Below are 8281 nucleotides of genomic sequence, written 5' to 3' on the forward strand. Positions count from 1 at the left end.
TTTTTTGGGGGAAAGTTTTGTCCCAAAAGCTCAAATTGTACAAAATTTTTCCCAAATTTAGATTTTAAATGAAAAAAAAAATACTTTGAAAAAAAATTTAAAACAAACTTCTCTTTGGTAGTACTGAAAGGCATATTATAAACTCTTCACAAGCAGAGTTAAAACATGTCAATTTTAAAAAAGATTTATTATTAGACATTATCGCGAATTTGTGTGACATTTTACTTCAGCAGTTCAAATAATGATAATTAAATTTAAGAGTGCTTGCAATCATGCAATTATTAATCAAATACAAAGTAGAAATAAATCTAAATAAATTGAACTGACCTTTTTTGTTCAAGAAAAACCTATAATATTCACTTATCAATGCATCCCGATTCCTGACCGACAGCCAAAACGTAAACGCCTACGAATTTGAATTTCCATCCACGTGACTTTAGATTCGAATTAAAGGTTAATTATGTTTTCTTTCCCTTTTCTGTCACTATGATTAAATGTTAAAGCACTATTAAAAACACGTCATTTTGATACATATAATGTACCACAAATGATAATATTACAACGTTAAATGATTGGAACTTGTAAACAGATCTGTAGCTATAAATAGATTCCATAACAATATAACACATGTAACTTACGTATATACAGCGCCACCTTTATGTTTTATTAGGTTGCAGCGCCGCGATCTTGGTCTGTATTTATATAAGAACACTTCATTTGTAATCCAAATAACATTTGAAAAAAAGTTTAAATGATTACAACAGCGAATAAGGATTTTTTTTTTGTATTTTTTTACCTACCGTAAGGACACCGACCATAACCCGACGTTAGTACGACGTCAAAAAGAAACGTCAATTAGACATCGGTATTCTAACGTCAGATTTACGTCATATTTTGGTCGCTGACGTCGTGACCAAAATCTAACATTAATCCGACGTTATTTTAACGTCATGTGTTTGCTGGGATTGAACCATCTCTGCATGTATAGTTTCATACTTGTAGTAACTATTTTTCATTATGTAAAAAGTCAAAATGTTTTTATAAAAATGTTAAATACATTTAAACCATATTATTGTGGTTGAATTTTGTCTTCTTTTTAAAGCAACTTAATCTAACAAAACATATGACCAAAATTACTCTTCTTAATAATCTTAAAGTTTTTTAGTTTGGTTTTACATCCCAACAAAACTGTAAAGGTCATATGGCGACTATCCAGCATAACTGGTGGAGGATGCCATCACATGCCCCCTCCCCCTCTTTGCCGTATTTCAGACACAAACAGGATCCTGAGAAGAACTATTATGAAGGCAAGCTGGACAGCTTCCTCAACTGAAAGAATCCAATATCCCTGGCAGGATTTGAGCCTACAGTGATAGGGAGCAAGTTGTTTGAAGTCAATGACCTTGACCTCTTGGTCACAGATAACAAATACTAGTAATCATTATGTTTATGTGGCACCAACATTTTAAAAGTCAAATACTGAATTTTTAGCTTTACCGGAAGACTTCAGGTGTGCTTCTGAGCATAGTTTCAGGCATGAACAGGCACCTAAGTGGAACCACTGACATTCTGTAGGTTAGATGGATAGTTTTTCCTCATAAAAAAAGAATACAAAGTCAATGGTCAGGATTTAAACACATAGTGGTGAAAGACAAAGAGTCAGAAGTCAATGACCATGACCACTCCACGTAGGATGCCCAACATAATCATTCAGTAAAATAATAGTTAAAGAACTCTGTAAAATAACTTATTTAGAATACCAACTTTTAACTTGTCGACAACTTCTAGCTCAGACTGGTATTTGTCACACAGTACTGTATGGTCGTGCTTTAGAACCTCAAAGTCATGTGACAATATTTTATAATCTTCCATCCATTTAGAGACTGAATTTTTCTCCTCTGCTAGCTGTAAATAACATTAACAACTGAACAGAAACTTAACCATTGTATAACAGAAAACAGTAAAAAGAACCAAGTTAACACATAATAAGTTTGATCTACTTGGTGATAGCATAAGTTTAACAATTGAACATTTACTTTAAATCTTTCCTCTTTCTTATGCTGTGTTCTCACCGCTGATCAGATCAACTTGATCAAGCGATCTGGTACCGGTCTAGTTCGGTCTGCATGCGTGATCCGGGGTGATCAGAGCGGTCTACCTTTGTCGGCATGGCTCGGGCTTCCTACCCAAATTTTTTTGACATGTCAAAAGAAATTCAAGTAGCGATCGAGTAGATTAGCGGTCGAGATGCAATCGTATAGTGATCGAGTAGAAGATCTAGTTGATCGAGAATAAATCATGTAACGATCTAGTTTGGTTGGATATACATCTCTTACCGGATCTGTACACGACTATTCACAACTGGATTACGATCATTACGATCTGGTCGGATGGAAATCTGGCAACGATCGAGCAGAGGTCCATTTAGTCTAGTTGAGATCGTGTATGACTCGCGTAAAGGTCTGGGTGATCGAGAAGAAGTCGGGATGTTTGTCGGATTGTCGTCAAGAAGAAGTTGTAAAACATCTTGAAGGGTCGATTTGAGGTCATGTAGGAGTCATGAATGTGCATTTAATCCAGCTTGGTCCACGTATCATCGGGAAATTAATGTGATTGGGACAATCAAGTTGATCTGATTGGCGGTGAGAATAAGTAATTGAAATTGAAATAGATATTTTAACAACCAACGCAAAATTTTGAAAATACACTTTACCACCTAAAATAACAAGTCAAATAAGTAAACAATCAAACAAAATTCCAAGTTAATTAATGAAACAACTACTTACGGAATTCTTTTCTATTTCAAGACGCTTCTCTAGAGACCCATTAATACCCGTTAAATTTTTCAAGTCTTCATTTAATTTATCCACTTTATTTCTTAACAGAGTTACTTCAGATTCCATCCCTGCCAAGTTATGTTTTGTATTTCGTAAATCAGATTCTAGAGTTAATATTGCGTTGTCTTTGTTCCTTGAATCTTTTTCTGTTGATTTTTGAGTAGTTTCTGTCCTCTCAATCTATGAAGAAAGAAGTTATGAATTTATTAACAATACCATTTTCTCCCAAAATATCTTGAAAAATTAAACAAAACACAGAAAGTTTAATTCTGCACACACAAACAAACCAAGTCACAAAATCAAATCATTGTGCTCTAAGACACTTGTTTCATTAAAATATCTTATTCATTGAGTAAGGTCAAGTTTAAAGTTCAAATGAAATTGTTAAATTAAGTATAATTTTAAACCAGTTGAAAAGATTATTCTAAATACAATCCTTTTACAACCATATTTTTCTTCTTTTTTCTTCCATCTTATGTGACACTAACACAGTAAAGGTCCTACAGAAATTTTCCAGCTTAACTGGTAAAACTAGGCCCCAAATGCCCCGTTCATTAATTTATTTCAAGCATGCACCTAAGCTGAACCACCAGATGATGAAAGAATCCAATGTCCAAAACAAGATTCATGCCCATAGGGATGAGGGGACTATTTTGGAGTAATTATATTGTACTGGTAATTTGAAATTAACTGTATAACTGGAGTAATTTTGCTTACTTTTCTAATGACATCTTGAATCTCAACCTTTCTCTCATCGTTGTTTTTTCTCTCAATCTCAAGCTCTTTCTCCAGGTGAGATTTCTCGTTCTGTAACTTAGTTCTCTCCCCTACCAGAAACTGATTTACCTCCCTTGTTGATACTGCTTCTTTTATCTGTTCAAATGAAGTTTTGTTGATAAACATTTAATAACCATTAATTTTTGTTTATTTTTCTGGTTTTTATGCCAAACTTTTACACGTGTATTTGAGTCATATCTTGGCAGTCGCTTCACCTATTACGATCTTTCCTAGATAACTAACCAGTTATTACCAATTTGTATGCCATTGACAGACCGCTTATCCCAGCTGATTGGTGACAAACAAATGACTATTAGATTCAATGTCCAAGGCTCATTATTAGGGAGAAATTACAATGATGAAGATAGAAATCAAATTTCATTAGATTATCAACAATTTGTGTGTATTTAGCTTGGTAGATTGTAGTTTTCATGGTTTCCAATTGTTATCTGTAGAACCATTTGGCTAACTTACACTCCTTTGCTTTGATTTCATATATAAATTCTAAACATCATTAATTTATAGAGGAAAAACAATGTGTGTAGTTGCCAATTTTATTGAACAAGTTTTAATCAATTTAGCAATGAAGCTACACAAATATAACAATCTATTTATCTCAAAGCCATACCCAAAGAAAAGCACAATTACCAGTCAAAAAGAAAATAAGCACAGTTAACAGTAAAAAATAATCATTTTTCCTTAATGCGCTTATACTGTTACACTAACATTTAAAGTGTTGTAAGGTTACGTCTGTATAACTCATATAACATCACATCAAAATAAATGCACAATCATGCCATACAATTTATGGAATGAATATAAATTAAATTCACTCTTATACAGGAAAAAGTTGTACAATTATTTTACCTTGAGAGTGAGTTATGAGATCATTCTAGCTATGTCTTCTCTATTTGCTATACTGTCATTGTGTACAAGCTCCACTTTACGATGTAAAAAAAACTATCTCTATAAGCTGACGGCTCAATATAGATTGCATGATGGTAAGAAAAAATAGTAAAAACCAGCAAAGTAACATCATATAACTTGAATAAGACTGTATTTCTTTATTTTAATGCCACCTCATGAAAAGCAGGAACAAAAACAGATTATCAATTGCGTGTACTTTACCTCAAAATACTCAATGTCAATACCAAGACGGGATAAATTGCATGTACTTTACCTCAACATAGGCAATGTCAAAACGGAATAAACATTGAAGCATGCGAAACAAAATAAATATGTATACGGTATCCCGTCCGTACATTTTTTCATGAATTTCCTGAGATTTTTTCATGAATCTTTTTCCATGAAAATGTTCCAGAGTTTTAAAAGTTTGAAATATTCCAGAGTTACTCTGGAAAATGTTCCGGAGTTACTCTGGAAAATGTTTCAGAGTCGCTCTGGAAAATGTTCCGCATTTAAAAATAGGATCTGGAGTCAAAAATGCCATTAGCCTTGAAATAATTCTGGAATTACTATGGAATTCACTCTGGAACATTCTGTAATTACTATGGAATTCACTCTGGAACATTTTGGGATTACTGAAATGATGGTTGCATACTTAAATCAAATTACCTTTGATTTTGCATTTTTGTTTTTATTAGCAAATCAAAAAAGCACTCTCGTCGTCAAGAATTTAAACACTTATGGTAATTTGCACATTTCACAATTATTTCTAAGTCAGGGTGTTTAATTCAAACAAATGTAGTTTAACATACATCTAGTACACATGTATTTATCCTTCACTTCACATGATACAACATCTTCTTGACTTGTGGTGTGACCTCTCCGATGGATACTGAAAAATATAAATTAATTGTATATAAATACATGTACTTGTGTTATATGCACATTGTCAATATAATTAGTATTATTTAAACATGATTGATAAAAAAACATGAAAGGGTGAAAAAAGTTAAGATGGAAAACTTTCAATTAAATGATATTTGCAGAATATCAGCACAGAGTTATCAAGTAAACACCATGCTTTGATGAAAATAATTTATTTTTGGTCAAAAATTAACAATATGATAAACTTGTGTCAATTATTTCTCTGCTTTTCCTATATCTATGTACTAATGACAACTTAATGTAATGGCAGTTTAGATTACTCAATGATCTTCACAAGTACTTAATTATCACTGAAAGTTTGAGATGTGTTCAGTGGACTCAGTATAGAGATGTGTTCAGCGGAGTCAGTATAACAATAATATATGTATTAAACATGAAGAACAACATTTTGTTCAGTGTTTTGAAATTAGAATGCATTTATATGAAAACACGTCACTTTGACTTTTTTCAACAAAACAAACTAAATTATTACCAGGATAATTTTGTGAGCATTCTATATTCAACAGTACATTTTTTCCTTTTCCCTCATCTGATATCCTTTGAGTTGAAACATCGCATGTGACTCAAAGACTTGAAAGTTTGCAACCTAACGTTGAAAAAATAAACATATGTACATGAGTAACAAGAAATTACAATTAAGGCAAAATTATTATGAATTTTATTAAATGTGAATTTGGAAATTCATTGCTTGATATGGAATCTGTTTCAATCACCAATATTTTGAATGGGAAATTTAATAACAATAATCTCCGATTTGAAATTTCCCGCCTTTAATTAAAAATGAAAAAGATTTTCTTTATTTACCATTAATATTGAAAAGTTACATTTATATAAAAAAAAAACAATCACTAAAAAAAGTTTTTACTTGCAAAAAAAGTTTGAAAAAAACTTAAATAATAAGTGTAAAATAAAAATACATTTGTACTTACTATAAGAAATGGTTATATACATATAGTTCCCTCCACTTTCACTGAATCATGAAATACACATGTTTAAAGTTCATATTTCCAGAAAACTTTTGTAAATTCGTCCAGTTTTAACTCATTTGATCTAATTTCCAATGCTCAAAAATAATTTTTCATGAAATACACATGTTTGAAAGTTCATAATTCCCGAAAACTTTTGTAAATTCGTCTAGTTTAAACTCATTTGATCTAATTTGCAATGCTCAAACATAATATTTCAAGTTATAACTTTTAAGCAGTTAGGCACTTATAACCATTATCTTTCAATGCTTCTGTTCAAATGACCCTCCTGGAAGGAGTGTTCTGACCTGTGATTTATTCTGCAAGGGTATTAAGTTACTTGGGAGCTACAGTGTAATAAAGTATGTTGTAAACCTGCTTTACCTCTATCATAGGTGAGTTTACCTTTGGTAGTTATTAAACCAGTTGGGTCATAAATATTTACATTGTGGCTGATGCTGATTTGAATGTTCCAGAATTAATCACTATATATGAGTTACTTCTACACAGGATGAATAAAATATAAATTATATATACTTCAATAGAGATACATAATAAATTTATCTTCAATTAATAAAGAAACATAAGTGTAGAACAATAACATTTGTTCCTAAATTTAACTTGTTTCTCTTTAATTATGTATTTAATTTTTCTACCTTAGGGTAATATATGATAATGAACCAATCAGATCGGGCTTGAAATGAGATACTTTAAAAATAATGAGAGTTAAATAATAAAATTCCTTAATGCATTTTCAATGCCAAAATGTGGCAATAGGGTTGCATGTGTTTTTTTTTTAGTTTTTTTAGTTTTTTGGCAATAAAAAAGAAACAGTTAAGCTCTTGAGGGGCTTATTACGGTTTCATTTTGTTTAACTATAAGTGTTTATTTTGCTAACTGCTTCTTTTAATTACAGTGAGTACACATGTATGACCAATCTCATTGCTCAGTAATTAAATTCATGTGTTATTGCTGTTGTATCTAGTCAACAATTTACAATTGTGACAATGCCATATTTTAAATTGTCTTTATTTTCATTATGTCTTAAAACCAGAAAACTGTCTTATATTATAAAGATCATTTATGCCTACTTAGGAAACAATATTAAAGTTGAATGTATTTAGTGAAGTATAAGGAAATGCAGAAATGAAAAGAAAATTTCCTAAGTCCAAAACTTTCTCAAAAATGACTAAGTGTTTTCCAGAGTCAAACTCCTTGTACATTGTCTAAGTGTTAACTTTCCAGAGTTTCCAGAACTGTATCATGGTTATTTCTTTGATGAAGAAGTCAAGTTCCAGAGATTTCCATGAAAATTGTTCCAGAGTACTTTGTAAATACTGTGGAAAAAAGCTTGTTTCCATGAAAATTCATGAAAAATCGGTTATTTTCCAGAGTATTTCCGGAAAGACTGTTGAAAATCTACAGACGGGATGTCAATATAAAGGTAATTGCATTACCAAATGATAAGTTATAAGGACTAAAAAATGTAAACCCTTGACATTAATGGTTAACACAAATATAGGTTAGGGTCATATAGAGCATATAAAATTAATAAAATGTATCCACATGTACTAATTATTATGTAAAATATGAAAGACATAACTTTTCTTTTTTTTATTTTGGGTTGGTTATATAAATACTTCATACCAACACGGTAATGGTCAAATGGCGACTTTTCAGCTTTACTATTGAAGGAAGACCAAAGGTACCTCTCTGTGCATTATTTCCATGGGCACCTTGTAGAACTATATAAGCTACCTAAATTAGCCTTCAAAAATGTTGAGATCAAATCTTTTGCGGAAGACAAACCAACATCAGTGAGGAACAAGTGGTTTTAAGTCAACACCCTTA

General features: G+C 31.5%; 1 long non-coding RNA gene across 1 annotated transcript; it reads right to left on the minus strand.

Annotated features, from left to right (window-relative positions):
* Nucleotides 1-1620: 1620 nt before the first annotated feature.
* On the minus strand, nt 1621-4572 carry LOC132735514 (uncharacterized). The gene is made up of 4 exons (XR_009626461.1): nt 4482-4572; nt 3555-3710; nt 2787-3017; nt 1621-1905 (listed from the first exon to the last, which is right to left on the minus strand). It is a non-coding gene; the product is annotated as an uncharacterized LOC132735514 (long non-coding RNA).
* Between the last annotated feature and the right edge of the window lie 3709 nt (nt 4573-8281).

The sequence above is a fragment of the Ruditapes philippinarum genome, unplaced genomic scaffold (genome assembly GCF_026571515.1).
Source record: "Ruditapes philippinarum isolate M1 unplaced genomic scaffold, ASM2657151v2 ctg19879_1_1_1_1, whole genome shotgun sequence".
Classification (NCBI taxonomy): Eukaryota; Metazoa; Mollusca; class Bivalvia; order Venerida; family Veneridae; genus Ruditapes; species Ruditapes philippinarum.